The sequence below is a fragment of the Piliocolobus tephrosceles genome, chromosome 1 (assembly GCF_002776525.5).
Source record: "Piliocolobus tephrosceles isolate RC106 chromosome 1, ASM277652v3, whole genome shotgun sequence".
NCBI lineage: Eukaryota > Metazoa > Chordata > Mammalia > Primates > Cercopithecidae > Piliocolobus > Piliocolobus tephrosceles.
The window spans coordinates 199,587,230-199,606,210 of NC_045434.1; the positions used below are offsets into that span (position 1 = coordinate 199,587,230).

General features: G+C 41.8%; 1 protein-coding gene across 3 annotated transcripts in view; it reads left to right on the forward strand.

The window, feature by feature from the left end:
• Window positions 1-18,981, forward strand: part of LUZP1 (leucine zipper protein 1) — a 98,000-nt gene that overhangs the window by 38,551 nt on the left and 40,468 nt on the right. Inside the window, exon 1 of one of the 3 annotated variants that reach the window (XM_031934592.1) lies at window positions 7,578-7,686. The exons of the other annotated variants lie outside the window; for them this stretch is intronic. The gene's annotated coding sequence lies outside the window, so the exon portion shown is untranslated. Of the gene's footprint in view, window positions 1-7,577; window positions 7,687-18,981 lie in introns of those variants that run through there. 3 annotated transcript variants of the gene reach the window in all.

Here is an 18,981-nt window from a genome sequence, read left to right on the forward strand (position 1 = left end):
CCAGCATGAGCCTGGTGTGGCCTGGCTGGCTCTGATGCCAGAGCAGGCCAACGTCAGAGATGGTCTGGAGCTTCATCATGGCCACTAGCAGAGTGACGAGGGAGAGATGTGGCTCTGAGGGTGCTGCCATCAGCAGGTGTTACCAGCAGCAGACACTGCTGTAGGCCCTCAGGGGGCCTCACATGTGCCACCGGCTCATGTGAGGGGGAGAAGGGGACAAGGGGTCAAGGAGGCCGAGAAGGGCTCACAGTAGATCCAGTCGAGCATGCCTGTCTTGCACACCAGCTGGATGCCCACCTCCATGGTGGTCCAGGGCTAGAAAGGCAGCTTGGTGGCCTCAAAGGGTAGGAAGGACTTTTAGCACTGGCACCAGGCTCTGAGAAGCCAGGCAAGCAGTGCCATGCCACTGTCCCACGAGGCACTGCAGTGGTAGTTGAAGATGGCATTGTGAGTCAAGTTACCCAGTAGTACCACCAGCTCCCAGGAGTTCAAGGACAGGGCGTGGTCCCCCAGTTGTGCATCTGCGAGATTCAGGTGATCATGAACTGCTTGGGGTTCTGCTTGAAGCCACAAGAGGTGGCCAGAAGCTTGGTGTAAGTGTAATATGTATAGTACATGTGTGTAATATGTGTAGTACCCTTTCTCCCACCCATGTGAGTGGCTACCATTTGTCAGCCATGATTGTAGTTGCCCTAAGTCAGAAGACAGCAGAGAGCCTGGATAGGTGCCACTACAGGAGTGAGAAGAATGGCCAGGCCCTTCAACTCCTGAAGGAAGCACCAAGAGGAATGGCAAGGCTCTTGGACTCCTGGAGGAAACACCATGATGCGGGGGTGGTAGTAGGATGGCCCCTCAGCTTGAAAATACACCCAGCCCTTATTCTCTCCAAGGCCTGAATGTAATTTTGACTTCCCCAAAACGTAATGGCCTCCTGTTGACCAATAACATAAACAGTTAACACATTTTTTTTTTTTTTGAGACAGAATTTTGCTCTGCCCTCCAGTCTGGTATACAGTGGTGTGACCACAGCTCACAGTAGTCTCAGCCTCCTAGGCTCAAGTGATCCTCCCACCTCAGCCTCCTAAGTAGTTGGGTCTATAGGTACGTGCCACCAAGCCCAGCTAATTTTTAAAATTTCCTTGTAGAGATGAGGTCTTGCTGTGTTGCCAGGGCTGGTCTTGAATTCCTGGCCTCAAGCAATCTTCCTGCTTCAGCCTCACAAAGTGTTGGGATTCCAGGTGTGAACCACTGCATTATACCTACATATTTTCTGTGTTGTATGTATTATATACTTGTACTCTTATAATAAATTAAAGAAAATGTTACGGGAGTCATAAGCAGGAGAAAATATATTTACGTCATTAAATGGAAGAGGATCATCATAAAGGTCTTCCTTGTCATCTTCACATTGAGTAGGCTGAGGAGGAAGAGGAAGGGTTGGTCTTGCTGTCTTGGGGTGGTGGAGGCAGAAGAAAATCCATCTGTAAGTAGACCTGTGCAGTTCAAACCCGTGTTGTTCAAGGGTCAACTATACCTCCTTCTGCCCTTTGTACATCTGTTGTTGCACTTAACACATTGTGTTGTAATTGTTTGCATACTTTATTTATAATAAGACTATGAATATCATAAGATCAGACTATCTCTGTATTCCCACTTTATAGTACATGCCTTACTCAATGGATACTGAATTGAGATCTTGATGCTTTCATCTTGTGTTGGCATTTTACTTTTTCCAACCAGAGAGGACATGAATGGGAAATGAGTGGGAAGTACGCTTTGGTGTCTATGTGTGTGTGTGTTAAAAAAAAAAATATATATATATATATATACACACACACACACACACATATTATTTATACAAAATATACATATGATGCGTGTGTGTGTGTGTGTGTGTGTGTGTGTGTGTGTATATATATATATATATATTTTTTTTTTTTAAGATGGAGTCTTGCTCTGTCACCCAGGCTGAAGTACAGTGGTGTGATCTCAGCTCACTGCAACTTTCACCTGCTGGGTTCAAGCGATTCTCCTGCCTCAGCCTCCCGAGTAGCTGGGACTATAGGCTCATGCCACCATCCCCTGCTAATTTTTGTATTTTTAGCAGAGACGAGATTTCGCTGTGTTGCCCAGGGTAGTGTCAAACTCCTGAGCTCAGGCAATCTGAGCTCAGTCTCCCAAAGTGCTGGGATTATAGGCGTGACTCACTGTGCCTGGCCTCATTTTCATACACGCACACACACGCACACACATATATAATCCACATACCATAAAAATCATTTTATGTGTATAATTCAGTGCTTTTAAAAAATACATTCACAGGGTTGTACAACCATCATCATTATTTAATTTCAGAACATTTTTATCACTCCCAAAAGAAACCCATATTCATTAGCAGTCACTCTCCATTCTCTGCTATTCTAGCCCCTGGCAATCATAATCTACTTTCTATCTCCATGGATTTGTCTATTCTGGACATTTTCTATAAATGGAATCATACCATATGTAGACTTTTGTGTCTGACTTCTTTCATTTGCTATAGTGTTTTCCAGGTTCATCCACATTTTGTAGTATCTATCAGTACTTCGTTTTATTTTTTTAGGGCTAATAACCCATTGTATAATAATACTATATTTTGTGGCCGGGTGTGGTGGCTCACGCCTGTAATCCTTGCTCTTTGGGAGGCTGAGCTGGGTGGATTGCCTGAGCTCAGGAGTTCGAGACCAGCCTGGGCAACACAGTGAAACCCTGTCTCTACTAAAATACAAAAAAAAAAAGAAAAAAAATTAGCTGGTCATGATGGCATGCACCTGTAATCCCAGCTACTCAGGAGGCTAAGACAGGAGAATCGCTTGAACCCAGGACGTAGAGGTTGCAGTGAGCTGAGATCACGCCATTGCACTCCAGCCTGGGCAACAGAGCGAGACTCCATCTCAAAATAATAATAATAATAATACATTTTGTGTTATCTGTTTCTTAGTTGATGGACATTTGGGTTGTTTTCACTTTTTGGCTGTCATAAATAATACTTGTTCTACAAGTTTTGGTATGGACATAAGTTTTCATTTTTGGGGGTATAATTCCTAGAGTAGAATTGCTGGGTCATATAGTACCTCTATGTTTGACTTTTTGACAAACTGCCAGACCCTTTTCTCAGTGTCTGTATCATGTTACATTCTCAATAGTAGTGTATGAGGGTTCCAGTTTCTCTACATTCTCCTAACAGTTGTTATTGTCTTTTTTTATTATAGCCATACTAGTGGGATGAAGTGTCATCTTTTTTTTTTTTTTTTTTTTTTTTTTTGAGATGGAGTTTTGCTCTTGTGGCCCCTGCTAGAGTGCAGTGGCACCATCTTGGCTCACTGCAGCCTCCGTCTCCCGGGTTCAAGCAATTCTCCTGCCTCAGCCTCCCGAGTAGCAGGGATTACAGGTGCCCGCCACCACACCCGGCTAACTTTTGTATTTTTAGTGGAGGTGGGGTTTCGACATGTTCGCCAGGCTGGTTTCGAACTCCTGACCTCAGGTAATCCACCCGCCTCAGCCTCCCAAAGTGTTGGGATTACAGGTGTGAGCACCACGCCCAGCCTCACTTTGGTTTTGATTTGCAGTTTCCTAACGGTTAATGATGTTGAGCATCTTTTCATATGCTTATTGGCTATTCGTATATCTTCTTTGGAGAAATGCCTGTGCAAATCCTTTTCTGATTTTTAGTTGGCTAATTTTTATTATTGAGTCGTAAGCTCTCTGTATCTCTCTGTGTATTCTGGATACTCGTCTCTTACTGGATATAGGATTTGGAAATACTTTCTGTGTGGGTTTTTTTATTTAATTGCCTAGAGTTCATTGCCCATGCCATGTATAAAGATGATATAGTGGAACTAGAGGTTCTGACAGAGCATATGTTGACTGAAGTGATTGCCATATGACAGATAGCACCATTGTTGTTACGCAGTTCTAGAAGTCTTTGATTACAAGAAAGGAAGTAAGCATTTAACCAGGAGCTGGGGAAGTTCGGGTTTTAGTCCTGTCATTGTCGCTGCCAGAGAGTATGACCTTGGTCATATTAATGTAATTTTTTCAGAGTCAGTTTTCTCATCTGTAAAGTGAATGATTTGGACTAATCTTTTAGGTCACACAGTACTAAAGTTTGAGTTGATAAGGTCCTGGGGGACACATGTTATAGATCATATTATACTCCCTCTCATTTGTTCTCACCATAGAACCTATGTAATGCTGTTTTACCTTTGCTGGAAAATTTCATTTTTGTTTTTTCCTCTTTAATGAAGGACCCTCTGTGTGTGTGTGTGTGTGTTTGTGTGTGTGTGTGTTTGTGTGTGTGTGTGTGTGTGTGTGTTTTAAGACGGAGTCTTCCTCTGTCGTCAGGCTGGAGTGCAGTGGCATGATCTTGGCTCATTGCAACCTCTGCCTCTCAGGTTCGAGCAATTCCCCTGCCGTAGCCTCCCGAGTAGCTGGGACTACAGGTGTGCACCACCATGCTTGGCTAATTTTTTGTGTTTTTTTTCCAGTAGAGATGGGGTTTCACCATATTGGCCAGGATGGTCTTGATCTCCTGACCTTGTGATCCACCCGCCTCGGCTTCCAAAGTGCTGGGATTACAGGTGTGAGCCACCTGTAATGTCTGTTTCTTTAAAATTAGTCGTAATTAATTCTGACCAACTCTCATCATTTGAATAAACCTGCATTTTTATTTAAGAATTTATAGCTAAACCAGACCTTTAAATTTCTTTTTTTTTTTTTTTTTTTTGAGAGGAGTTTCACTCTTGTTGCCCAGGCTGGAGTGCAGTGGCGTGATCTCAGCTCACTGTAACCTCCGCCTCCCCGGTTTAAGCGATTCTCCTGCCTCAGCCTCCCGAGTAGCTGGGATTACAGGCACGCACCACCACGCCTGGCTAATTTTGTATTTTTAGTAGAGACGGGGTTTCTCCATGTTGGTCAGGCTGGTCTCGAACTCCTGACCTCAGGTGATCCTCCCTCCTCAGCCTCCCAAAGTGCTGGGATTACAGGCGTGAGCCACTGTGCCCGGCCTGAATTTCTTTAATCCAGTGTTCTGTGACACAAATGATGAATTAGAGGCACAAAAAAGTTCATTGATTTAGCAACCCATTTGCTGGGTGTCTACTGTGTTTCTGGGTCAGGTGATATAATTAGGTACTAGCAGAATTGAGATGAGAATTGAGGTCTTCTGGACTTTCAGTTCACTGCTATTTCCAGTATACTACTTTGTCATGGGTTACTAAGTTAGTCTGGTTAAGGAGTTATATCAAGAATTTACCACCTTCTCAACTAAGGATTATAGTAATTTGTCTCCAGATTCTGATCCCTAATAATTTGTAGCATCAAATAAAACCAACATATATTTGTTACATATTTTAGGTATAAGTTGATGCATTTAAAATTTTAATCATCTTCCCTTCCTTTGAGGACCTATTCGCAGCCTTAAACAGTTACATGTATTTCTAAACTCTTGAATTGGCTACCTATGATATATGTATAGCAACTCTGGTCCAGCATGAGTGCTTTTATGCTGTCCCAACCCATGTTCTCTCTGGTTGCTTTGAATCCTGATTAAAATGATTTATTCCAGTACTGTGCCTGTTCCTAACCACTTGTTCATATTAATGTGGTTTTTCCAAATCTTCAGTGGAATATGCAACTATGTTGGAATCACAAATACAGTTCCCTTGGAAAATCTCTGAAGTCTACCCAACTCCACCCCGTAAGTAGGTACTAGTGTAGGCTGATTAAATGATTTGAATACAAGTGTAGAATATTCCCAAGGAGTCCATAGTTCTTTGTATGTAATTCTAAAAGCCAAAATGCATTTAAAAATGAAAAAAGTAATTTGCTTCCTGGCAAAACCTGACCTGAATTGAAGCAGGCTATTTATAATCTTTATCTCACCTTTTATTAGGATTGTTCACATATTTAACTGTAGAAATATTAATGTGTTTGCCTGTTGGGTGCTGCGCCAGTCCTTAAGTTTCCAAAGTTTGAAAAATTTTGAATTTCAAAACACATTTAGCCCCAAAGAATTGCGAATTGGTATTTGTTTTGTTGGTGATAGTTCCTTGTTACATGGATTTTTCTTGAAACATACTCCAGGGGATTGAGTTTTTGTATTGCGCTTTCATTGCTTAATAAAGCATGGTGGGGTTGGGAGGAGGGAGAGCATCAGGAAGAACAGCTACTGGATGCTGGGCTTAGTACCTGGGTGATGGGATGATCTGTGCAGCAAACCACCATGGCACACAATTGATCTGTGTTATAAACCTGCACGTTCTGCATATGTACCTCTGAACTTAAAAGTTGGGGAAAAAAAGAAAAGCATGGCAATTAATTTCCACTGCTATTTTTGTTTGTTTCCCACAGGGTCTCATGCTGTCCCCCAGGCTGGAGTATAGTGGCCTGATCATGGCTCATTGCAGCCTTAACTTCTTGGGCTCAAGTAATTCTCTTACCTCAGCCTCCCGAGTAGCTGGGACCACAGGTGTGTGCCACCATGCCTAGCTAATTTTTAAAAAATTTTTGTAGAGACAGGGTCTCACCATGTTGCCCAGGCTGGTCTTGAACCCCTGGGCTCAAGCAGTCCTCCTGCCTTGATCTCCCAAAGTGCTGGGATTGCGGGGGTGAGTCACCACACCTGGCCTTGTTTATTTTTTAAGAGACTGGGTCTCACTCTTTCACCGAGGCTGGAGTGCAGTGGTGTGTTCATACTTCACTGTAGCCTCCATCTCCTGGGCTGAAGTGATCCTCCTGTTTTAGCCTCATGAGTAGCTGGGACTGCAGACGTGCACCACCACATCCAGCTAATTTTTAAAATTGTTTATAGAAATGGGGTATTGCTGTGTTGCCCAGGCTGGTCTCAGACTCTTGGACTCAAGTGATCCTCCTCACTTGGGCTACCAGAGTGTTAGGATTGTAGGTGTGAGCCACCGTGCCTAGGCTCGTGTCTGTTTTAATCTAGAGTAGGAGTCGGCAGACTTTTTCTGTCAAGAGCTAGATACTACTTTCAGCTTTGTGGGCCATCTTGTCTCTTGTGAGGGAAAAACAGCCATAAATTATACATAAACAAATGGGCATTGTTGTGTTCCTATAAAACTTTAGTTTGCAGACCCCTGATCTAGAACAGTCCATTCTAACTTGTTTGTGTGTATATCTTTAATAACATTCTCCTTTGGAAGAGTACAGGCCAGTTATAATGTCCCATAAATTGGATTTGTCTGATTGTTGTCTTATACTTAGGTTCAGGGTAATCATTTTTGGGAAGAAATATTACATAGATGCTGCTGTGTACTTCCCCTTGTGTCGTATTGGGAGTCATATAATGTCAGTCTGTCTCTTCATTTATTTATTTATATTTTTTTGAGATGGGGTCTCTCTCTGTTGCTTAGGCTGAAGTGCAGTGGCATGATCTCGGCTCACTGCAGCCTCCGCCTCTTAGGTTCAAGTGATCCTCCCGCCTCAGTCTTCCAAGTAGCTGGGATGACAAGTGTGCACCACCATGCCTGGCTAATTTTTGTATTTTTAGTAGAAACAGGGTTTCACCATTTTGGCCAGGCTGTTCTTGAACTCCTGACCTCAAGTCATCCACTTGCCTTGGCCTTCCAGAGTGCTGGGATTACAGGCATGAGCCACTGCGCCCAGCCTGTCTCATTATTGTTGATGGTAAGTTTTATCTCTCCATTGTAAAGATCCCTACTTCCCTTTGTAAGAAATCTTTATGGTGACTTTGAGAGAGTATGAATATACTATTTTCCAACCAAATGGTTTTAGCATCCACTGATAATCTTGGCTTGAATCCATTATTACATTGGTGGTTGGGATTATAGTTCTTAATATCTGCTTAAGTAATAAAGCAATAATAAGTTATATTTTTAAAATACTTGTGAACTTAGAAAGCTCTGTTCGTATATATTGTCACTGTGATTTTGTAGTTTAGTTTCCCATCATAGACTTATCTCCTTGGAGGATAAGGCTGAAAGATTGGGTCTGCATGTGTTGTGCTTTCTAGAAGTGGGCTTTCAAAATAGAGTGTCTTTCTTTTCTGAACCTAAGGCTGGTTAAGAAGGGACTTAGCCTAGGCTTTTGCCCAGGTTTTTGCCTTGGGTTCCTTACTTCTTATGTCAGTATTTCTTGTGTTTTAGTGGTTCAGTTTCTGAGTCCTGTAGTATTTTCTGCATCAGTTTTGGTCTAATTATATGTAAAGGCTTGTATTAAAGACCATCGAGTAGTTATAGCCAGAAAGTTGCACATAATAATCTTCTTAAACATTTTCTTCTCACCAACTTCTTATGAAAAATTTCAAACATAGAAGAGTTGATAGAATATTTATTAGAATATTCATTGGAATTCAGTAATTATCAACTGTTTGCCTTATTATACTTAAGTAGCTGTTAGTATCTGTGTCTCTATATATATCACAATAAATTTTTTTCTGAACAATTTGACAAGCTGCAGATGTGTCACCCTAAATAATAAGGATAATCTGCTACACAACCACCGTACCATTCTCACACCTAAAAAAAAAAATTTTTTTTTTTTTTGAGGTGGAGTCTCGCTCTGTCGCCCGGACTGGAGTGCAGTGGCCGGATCTCAGCTCACTGCAAGCTCCGCCTCCTGGGTTTACGCCATTCTCCTGCCTCAGCCTCCCGAGTAGCTGGGACTACAGGCGCCCGCCACCTCGCCCGGCTAGTTTTTTTTGTATTTTTAGTAGAGACGGGGTTTCACCGTGTTAGCCAGGATGGTCTCGATCTCCTGACCTCGTGATCCGCCCGTCTCGGCCTCCCAAAGTGCTGGGATTACAGGCTTGAGCCACCGCACCCAGCCAAAAATTGTTTGTTTTTAATCAGCCCATATTCAGATGTCTCCAGATTTCTCAGGAATGTCTCTTACAGTGTTTTTTTTTTTTTTAAAGACATGTTCTCTTGAAGAACAATAGTAGACGAGAGACTGACGCATATTAAGAATTGGACAGTAAAGTTTTCTGTGTGGTCTCCTGACATTAAGAGTAACTAGTACGTTTATATGGTGCCCTGCAGGTAGCTGTAATTAGTCGCATTTCTTTGTTCAATAAAGTGAGATCGACTGGGGGTGGTGGTGTCAAGGCTTCTTTAGCTTATGACCAGGTGTTTGACCTTTCAGAATATCATTGATGAGTATGACATTGAAAAAGTAAGAAATTAGAATGATGCCTAGCTCACTGCCTGACTCATGGTAGGTACTTAATGAATATTTGTTGACTTAAAGATGTAACTGGAGGGGGTGTGCCAGAAAAAGAAATAACCATATTTCTGTCCTCCTTTGTTGAGCAGTTATTTGGTGATTTCAGTGCATTTAGTCTGTTAGAGGTTGTGGGAGATTAAAGGTGGGAAACAGCACCTTGGGCAACATAGTGAGACTCTGTCTCTACAAAAATAAAATTAAAAATAAGCCAGGTGTGGCCTGGGCGCGGTGGCTTGTGCTTGTAATCCCAGCACTTTGGGAGGCCAAGGCAGGTGGATAACCTGAGAGGGTCAGGAGTTTGAGACCAGCCTGGGCCAACATGGTGAAACCCCGTCTCTACTAAAAATACAAAAAATTAGCCAGATGTGGTGGCAGGCACCTGTAACCCCAGCTACTTGGAAGGCTGAGGCATGAGAATCGCTTGAACTCGGGAGGTGAAGGTTGCAGTGAGCCGAGATTGTGCCATTGTGCTCCAACCTGGGTGATAAGAGTGAGACTCTGTCTCGGAAAAAAAAAGAAAAAGCCAAACGTGGTAGCAAATGTCTGTTGTACTAGCTACGCAGGAGGCTGAAGGGAGAGGATTGCTTGAACCCAAAAGTTAGAGCTGCAGTGAGCTATGATCACACCACTGCACTCCAGCCTGGGCCACAGAGTGAAACCCCCCCTTTTTAAAAAAAAAAAAAAAAAAAAAAAAAAAAAAAAAAAAAGAAAGAAAGATGGAGTTTTGCTCTTGTTGCCCAGGCTGGAATGCAATGGCGTGGTCTTGGCTCACTACAACCTCAACCTCCCGGGTTCAAGTGATTCTCCTGCGTCAGCCTCCTGAGTTGCTGGGATTACAGGCATGCGCCACCATGCCTGGCTAATTTTGTATTTTTAGTAGAGACGAGGTGTCTCCATGTTGGTCAGGCTGGTCTTGAACTCCTGATCTCAGGTGATCCGCCTACCTCAGCCTCCCAAAGTGCTGGGATTATAGGCCTGAGCCACTGTGCCTGGCCGAGACTCTGTCTTTTAAAAAGGAGCAGGAGGGCCAGACGTGCTGGCTTCCACCTGTAATCCCAGCATTTGGGGAGGCAGAGGTGGGCAGATAACCTGAGGTCAGGAGTTCGAGACCAGCCTGGCCAACATGGCAAAACCTTGTCTCTACTAAAAATGCAAAAATTAGCTGGGTGTGATAGCATGCGCCTGTAAACCCAGCTACTTGGGAGGCTGAGGCAAGAGGATCACTTGAACCCGGGAGGCAGAGGTTGCTGTGAGCCGAGATCACACTACTGTACTCTAGCCTGGGTGACAGGGTGAGACTCCATCTCAAAAAATAAAATAAATAAATAAATAGGAGCAGGAAACAGTGTTCTTGCTCCTGAGGAAAACTACAGTAGTAGCTGAGAGGAAACAAACTCTTTTTTTTTTTTTTAAATTAATATTTATTGACTGCCTTCTGCATACCAGCTAGTATTCCAGGCTAGGCACTGGGGTACAGTGGTGAACAAAACTCAAAATCCTTCTCTTCATGGAGTTTACATGCTGGTTGGGAGAGACAAGTAGTAAACATCAACAGAATCATTTCAGATAGAGATGGAGAAAAAGAGAAGTTTCATATACTAGGAAGTAATGTGAGAGGAGTGCAGCTTTCGCTAGGATTGTCAGCTAAGGCATTTCTGAGGAATGATATTTGTTTTTTTTTTTTTTTTTTTCTTTGAGACAGAGTCTCGCTCTGTCGCCCAGGCTGGAGTGCAGTGGCTGGATCTCAGCTCACTGCAAGCTCTGCCTCCTGGGTTTATGCCATTCTCCTGCCTCAGCCTCCCAAGTAGCTGGGACTACAGGCGCCCGCCACCTCGCCCGACTAGTTTTTTGTATTTTTTAGTAGAGACGGGGTTTCACCGTGTTAGCCAGGATGGTCTCGATCTTCTGACCTCGTGATCCGCCCGTCTCGGCCTCCCAAAGTGCTGGGATTACAGGCTTGAGCCACCGCGCCCGGCCGAGGAATGATATTTGAACTGTGACTTGAATTAGGAGGCAGTAGCTGCCACGGGAACGCAGAGGTAGCTCCAAGTAGAAAGATCTTTTTTTTTTTTTTTTGAGACGGAGTCTCACTCTGTCACCCAGGCTGGGTTGCAGTGGGAGTGATCTCAGCTCACTATGACCTCCACTTCCTGGGTTCAAGTGATTCTCCTGCCTCAGCCTCCCTAGTAGCTGGGATTACAGGCGCCTACCACCACGCCTGGCTAATTTTTGTATTTTTAGTAGAGACGGAGTTTCACCATGTTGGCCCAGGCTGGCCTCAAACTCTTGACTTCAGGTGATCTGCCCACCTTGGCCTCCCAAGGTACTGGGATTACAGGTGTGAGCCACTATGCCTGGCCCCCAGGTAGAAGGATCTTAAGGTGGAAATGAGCTGGCCGAAGTGAGGACCCAGGAGGCCAATGTATGTATATGAAACATTGAGTAAGAGGTCTCAGAGAGAATGGTAGAATATGATAGGAGATGAAGTAGGAGGGGTGGCAATAGCCAGATTCTGTAGAGTTTTATTTTAAGTGATGGGAAACCACTGATGAATACAAATGGTACTCCATAAAACAACGGAAGGATTCAGGCCATTGATAAGGGCTTAATTTCAAGAAACTCTTAATTTGGGGACTGGGCATGGTGGCTCACACCTGAAATCCCAGCACTTTGCCAGGCTGAGGTAGGAGGATTGCTTGAGTCTAGGAATTCAAGACCATACTGGGCTATATAGTGAGAGACCCCATCTCTACAAAAAAAAAAAAAAAAAAAAAAAAGGAAACTATTAACTTGGTTGATCCTAAGGATACCCCCCTCTCTTTCCCTCTTTTATTTTTTTCTTAAATATGTCTCTATTGGGTAACTGTTATATTCATAATATTGTACAGGTAAAAATACAAAGAAATGACAGTTCTGCACCTTCAGTGAGTTTTGTGTTTTACTTGGAGTAGTATGACATAAACACATACACAAATGTTTATGTATGTCCTGTATAAAAGAACATTACATTTATCATAGTAATATATGCTTGTATAGCAAGTGTCAGTAGGTTTTCAACAAGGGTAGAGTTAAAGAATAGTGAGTATGGAAAGGTTCCACCGAAGAGAGGTTAGCGTTGAATTTCTTGAATAGATTTGATGAGCTGGAGAGGGCATTCCAGGCAGGAAAAATGTCTGGGCAAAGTTATAACATGAAGTAATTTGTCTTCCGGAAATGGTTAGATCAGTGTGTCCCTAGAAGGAAAAAGATAACCTCCAGCTTGCCAGGGCCTTGAGTGATGCATTAAGGAATTTAGACTAATCTGTAGTTATTGTGGATAACCCTTTATACATCTTACTTATGTGTTAGTCACCTGTATTCTAAATCTGCTTATTTATTTATAGTATTTATAATATTGTCTGCTATGATCACTTGCAGATATATAATGGAATTGTGATTCTGGCACATGGTACATATATAAACATAGATACAGATGCAGAAAATGAATGAAACGGGGAGGAAAATCTTTTAAGTGATCTTACTTCCTTAGGAAAGTTTGATGGGATGGAATTTGTTTCTCTAGTAGGAGTGGAATAGTTGGAGGATTTTGTTGAGAGATGGGTTGGAGGAAATGTTGAATTATAAGGCTATACTCATGTTAAAATGTGTTGCAAGATTCTGAAGCTCATTGTCTTTTTTATTTATTTATTATTTATTTATTTTTGAGATGGAGTTTTTGTTCTTGTTGCTCAGGCTGGAGTACAATGGCATGATCTTGGCTCACCGCATCCTCCGCCTCCCGGGTTCAAGCGATTCTCCTGCCTCAGCCTACTGAGTAGCTGGGATTATAGGCATGCGCTTCCATGCCTGGCTAGTTTTTGTATTTTTAGTAGAGACGGGGTTTCTGTGTGTTGGTCAGGCTGGTCTTGAACTCCTGACCTCAGGCGCTTTGCCTGCCTTGGCCTCCCAAAGTGCTGGGATTACAGGTGTGAGCCACCGTGCCTGGCCTCATTATCATCTTTATAATCTGGGTTTTGATAACCCAGATTATCAAGGCAATGATCATTAATTCTTGAGGGCTGAAAATAAGAGAATGATGAGTCTAATGATGAGATTTTTCTATTTCGATCATTATTTAAAATATGCCCCAACATATACACACAATCCCAGTAGCTTCTAAACACACTCTCATCTACCCAAATTCCATTGGCTTTAAAAATATTTTATTTCATATCAGTCTCAGCAATGTCATTGATAAATGCACTTTGTGACATTCGTTAGGACTGATGCTATAGCCTTTTAAGATTGTTGAATATTTTCTGTTTATTTTCTCTTTAGCTTAGGGAAGACTAATCAGTATATAGGCCTATGCTGTTAATGTTTATTGGCTCCACCTAAGAAGCACAGCTTTTATAGCTGGAAGAAATAATCTGGAATATTTTTTATCACTCAGTATTACAGATCTGACATCTAATGTTCTGAATAGATAAGTGCCTTAGCATGAAAGGAGGGAATTATTATCTAGTTATAGAACCCAGTGTCCCTCTCCCACAATGAGGCCAGGGTTATAATCCTTCTCAAAGTGAAACAATATATTGAGGTATATATCCCAGTTCTCTGCTATTGGAGGCTTAATAGTGCCAATTGGAGAGATAGCACTTAGACATATTATAAAAAGATTAGTAATGGTCAAACCACATCCTTTCTTTCTTAAGGATAAACTAATTTGAGTTTAAGATATTTACCTTGTAATGCTCCAAGTATGGTGGGACTTTTAATAATGCTGGCCTTAGAGGCTTTTATTCTGTCTTCAAGGCTCAACACTAATAATTAATTTTGTATAACACTTTACATTTATGAAGTGTTTTTATAAGCATTAGCACATTTGATTGTTAGATGGGGAGGCAAGTACATTTATCTCTATTTTAGCCGAAACTTAACACATAAATTCAGATTTTACTTCACATCCATGTCTTAGTATACTAGGTTATGCTGCTTTTTATGATTTCACTTGCTTTATATCCAGAGTCCCATAGTAATGAATTATGTTATGATGGATTCCATTTTGGAATAAACCCAGTTTTTTTTTTTTTTAACTGAAAAACCTGTATTTTCCACTTTTTTAAAAATTCAAAGCGACTTGAATGAACTTAATTTTTATTTTCCTTTTTCTTTCTTTTTTTTTTTTGAGACAAAGTTTCACTCCACTGCAACCTCTGCCTCCTGGGTTCCAAGCGATTCTCCTGCCTCAACCTCCCAAGTAGCTGGGATTACAGGCATGTGCCACCATGCCCAGCTAATTTTTGTATTTTTGCTAGAGACAAGGTTTCACCATATTGGTGAGGCTGGTCTTGAACTCCTGACTTTGTGATCCACCTGCCTCGGCCTCCCAAAGTGCTGGGATTACAGGCATGAGCCACTGCGTGCGGCCAATGTTTTTCTTTTTAAAACTAAAACGAGGCCAGGTGCGGTGGCTCACGCCTGTAACCCCAGCATTTTGGGAGGCTGAGGTGGACAGATCATGAGGTCAGGAGATCAAGACCATCCTGGCTAACACGGAGAAACTCCATCTCTACTAAAAATACAAAAAATTAGCTGAGCATGGAGGCGGGCACCTGTAGCCTCAGCTACTCAAGAGGTTGAGGCAGGAGAATGGCCTGAATCCGGGAGGCGGAGCTTGCAGTGAACCGAGATCGTGCCACTGCACTCCAGCCTGGGCAACAGGGTGAGACTCCGTCTCAAAGAAAAAAATAATAATAATAATAAAAAATAAAAACCCAAAACTAAAATTGGAGCTGAAGAATTTGATCCTAGACAGATACTTGAGTTTGAATTAAATTATCCTTTTTAACTCTCATGGATTCAGTAAATAACAGATGTCTTCTATGTGCCAGACTTAGTGCAGAGGGTGGGAGGTGGTGGGAGAAGCCTTAAGAATTAAACTATTACAGTGAAAAAACCAAGAATTTAAAGTCAGGTAGACCTGAATGCAAATCCCAGCCCTGCTAATTAGTTATTAGTTGCAAATTGCTAAGTGCCTTGGAGCTTCAATTTTGTAATCTCTAAAATGAGAATAATAACACTTACAGAATTATTTTGAGGAATAGGGTGATATATATAAAGCACTTAGTAATGTGTGCTTTATAAGACATGACTGCCCATAGATGAATGAATAGACAAAAATGTAGGGTGAGAGTTACTGAGTCTTTTTTGTTTTTTTTGAGACGGAGTCTCGCTCTGTCACCCAGGCTAGAGTGCAGTGGTGCCATCTCGGCTCACTGTAAGCTCCGCCTCCCGGGTTCACGCCTCAGCCTCCTGAGTAGCTGGGACTACAGGCGCCCGCCATCACGCCTAGCTAATGTTTTGTATTTTTAGTAGAGACGGGTTTTCACCACGTTAGCCAGGAGGGTCTTGATCTTCTGACCTTGTGATCCGCCCGCCTTGGCCTCCCAAAGTGCTGGGATTACAGGCGTGAGCCACCATGCCCGGCCTAAGAGTTACTGAGTCTTGACAGGAAGTGTTTGGCTGACCTAATGCAGAATAGAATGAAGTGATTTTGGCTGCCAGTATACTGTGTGCTGCTTTTGTTGAAACTTGTAGCTCTCACACTGGTATTTGCCAACATTACATTTTACTTCTCACATAGTAAAAGACAACTCATTCCTGTGGAGTTTAAGGCATGTGGGAACATCTGTCTGTAGGCTAGATATTTAAACTTCTGTTGTAGCTCAGTTGGGGCAGAAATTGCACATTACAATCGTAGTAGTTCTCAGGTAGCAGAGAGCCTCTCTGGGCTGGTACCTATATTCAGTTTCCTGAATTCTGTAAACATCAAAAGCAAGAATGGCCATCCAGGATGAAAGGTACAGCTGACAGTATGGTCAGTAAACTGAACAGGGTGTAAGACTAAGAACTTATTTTGTTTTCTAAGATGGTGCCTTCTTCCTGTTTAAACTTCTGTTGAGCATCTGTCATATGCCAGGTACTGTTCTGGGTTCTAGGAATAGAGAGTGTAAGTGAGTATAAAATATAATGAATCTCAGGAAATACTGAGAACCATGAAGAGAAGTAAAATAGGAGAAGCAAGTATGTTGGGTCTCACTATGTTGCTCAGGCTGGCCCCAAACTCCTGGGCTCAGCTGATCCTCCTACCTTATCCTCCCTATGTACTGGGATTACAAGCATGAGCCTCCACACTGGCCTTGCTTGTTTTAAAATAGGATCTAAAATAGGAGCCAACATAGTGTATTTTAGTCACTACTTAGAAGGGCCCTTTATATGAATAGAGAGAGCACTGACTTCAGAAGTTGCTTTAGGAGGGGAGTGGGTCTGGTACAGTTAAAAATTGGCCTGCATGCCATCCTTGGAACATGTATTTTACTGTGGGTTATACCACTCCAGAAGACATATATTTATGTGTCCAGGAGACCTAACGATCCCCCTCCCGTACACACTTCACAGTATTTTAAAAAGTATAGTCTGTGGACTATCTGTATCAGAATGCAGTCTGTGGGCTCTGCAACAGATCCACTTAATCAGAAGATTTGAAAATGGTACCGAGGCATCTGTAATTTAAACAAGTACCCAGGTAATTGTATATCCATACAAAAAGTTGAAAATTACTGTTTGTAACCTTGTTGATAGAAATAATCTTTAACCCAGTCTTAGTAGGCAGACAGGCAGGCAAGTACTTGCTTATTTAAGAGTCGTTACTTTTCATAATTGACATTGGAGCTTGCATTTCCTTTTGCATTGATTTAACTTCTTGCATTAATCTCTGATTTATTGTGTCCTCCATATTAAGATGTGTCGATGAGACAGCAGAAAATGAAACCTTTGTCCTCTTTCCTCACATTATTTTGTTTTCACCATTAACCACATCCCTGGGAAGAGGCAGCCTCTGAATGGAGAATGCTGAATTGACTGTATTGACTGATGTGCTTTAGTAAAAAGCTTGCTCACACTCAAATGTTGTTTTTTCCCTGTTTATTGAAAATTCTGGTTGTTTACCTGTTACTAAGAATTTATTTTTCATAGATCTTTAAATGTCTGACATGCACTTAAAATGAAAGAGAAAAACAAAGAGAATGAGGATATTGAGAAAGTATATGATTTACTTAGTAATAAGACAGTAAATACTTGATATCAAGGTAGGGAATAGAAAAAAATCAGCAATGGCAAATTTAAACCATCTGCAGATGGTCCAGCTAGATCCTTACAGGGGTCACAGCCAACGTTTTAGTGGGCATACTTTTGAAGAAAGTGTGCACTGTTTTCTCCATTTTAATTTTAATGGGACCACTGATATTGTCAGGTTGTAAGTGTATCTGCTAGGACTCATACATAGGACTAGGCCAGCAGATACCCAAGCGTATCTGCCAGCTCCCGGGGAGGGCTACTGAGGACAGGGTTTTCTAGCTTCCTTGGAATTTCCACTTCCTAGTAGTAGGAATTGAGTCCCTCTCTCAGCTCTGTATGACTGGAAAATCTGCAATTCAAGCTTGATTTATTTGGCTTAAATGATGGGGCAAACCTCCAAACCTGGGTAAGCTCAACACTTTCGTACCTTGTCTTTTTTGTGCTGTCAGGGCTCCTGTCAAGGTTAGGTCATTTAGAGTTTGAAAGAACATTAGAATGAATGAAAGTCTGTACCTTTCATTTTATTGTTAAAGAAACCAAGAGTCAGAAAAGTGAACTTATTTTCCTCGAAGTCTAAATACCAGAATATGAAGTCAGATGATGTGGATTCCTTCAGTGGAGCCATCTAGTTGAGTAATCTTTTTTAAAAATGTACCCCCTTGCCCCAAAACGATGTTAATCTTTCTGTTTAAGGGTTCATGTAGTCTTTCCATTCTAGTAGTCGATTGTTTTTGACTTTACCTGTATAGTGGTTGGGAGACCATTAAGCCATGAATGATAATTATATCTTGCTTCTTAGTAAAATTATATAATATTTAAGATAAAAACTCTTGAAATTAAGGCATATGGGGGAGGAATAATTCTCCCTGGGTCACACCACAAAGCAGCAGGGGAGAATTCACGGAGAGTTGGTTTGTTTGCTTGGTACCATATGTTTACTTTCTTTTGCCCACCCTCTCTTTAGCCACCTGACTCCCTTAAAGTCAATCTTGTGAAGAGGTATCATGTGGCAGAAGATACCAGAGTTGGGAGTCTGGCCACTTAGGTCCTAGGTCCAGCTTTGCTTCAAGACTCCATTTCCTCTCTTTGGGCTTTATTTTCCCCATCTTTAAAATGAAAGGCTAGGCTAGATAATTGCACCCTAAGTATCTTTCCATCTCTGATATTCTTTGATTTTACAAATCTTGGAAGGTTCTAATGCTGTTTGATGAAAGGCTGCAGCTTTCCATTTGCTTTTGCTCACAGCATGATTCTACATTGGAACTTCACCACGGTGTATCTTGGGTGGTCTTAGGGCAAGGTTTTTTTTTTCTTTTTTTCAGGAGGAATTTTTCTGAGAGTGTAGATTGTATAGATAAGCCAACTTTTGTTTTCTTTTTCTTTTTCTTTTTTATTTCTTCTTCAGTGCTCCAAGACATGTGAATTTTTTTTAAGAGAGATGGTAAAAGGTTAAAAATAAGCATGAGAAGACTACTTTGAAAGTTGGATCTTTAGGAAGTACATTAATGAGTATCCCAAGTGACTACACTTGGGAATAATCAAGAATAACAAATGTCTTAGGTCTATAGGGTGGCATAGCATTGTGGCATTTTCCTGGTGCTGTTGCAAAGCATAAGGATG